This window comes from Pithys albifrons, chromosome 6, assembly GCF_047495875.1.
Source record: "Pithys albifrons albifrons isolate INPA30051 chromosome 6, PitAlb_v1, whole genome shotgun sequence".
Lineage (NCBI taxonomy): Eukaryota > Metazoa > Chordata > Aves > Passeriformes > Thamnophilidae > Pithys > Pithys albifrons.
This window is the reverse complement of record NC_092463.1, coordinates 23,379,895-23,380,218: the sequence shown is the minus strand read 5'-3', so window position 1 is coordinate 23,380,218 and position 324 is coordinate 23,379,895.

The window sequence follows — 324 nt, the reverse complement described above, 5'->3', positions numbered from 1 at the left end:
AGGGCGGCCCCGCCCGCCCCTCCTCTGTGCGGCAGCAGCGCCGCCGGGGCCGGGCTGAGCCCCAGGGGTCGGGAGCTGTGAATGGGCTGAGTGACGGCAGTTTTCTGCCCTCCTCACTCTGAAATCTGTGGTTTCAAAAATTTTCATCCCGAGTTCTACAGAAATCCAAACAGGACAACTCCCAGGATTTTTTTTCACTCTGGGAAGCCACCATATGCTGCATTTGAGTTAATAATTACACTGGCTTTTCAAACCTTTGATGACAGCCAAGGTTTTGCAAAGCAGTCCCTGTGCGGCCGGTGGGGTGGGTGCAATAGCGGGGCA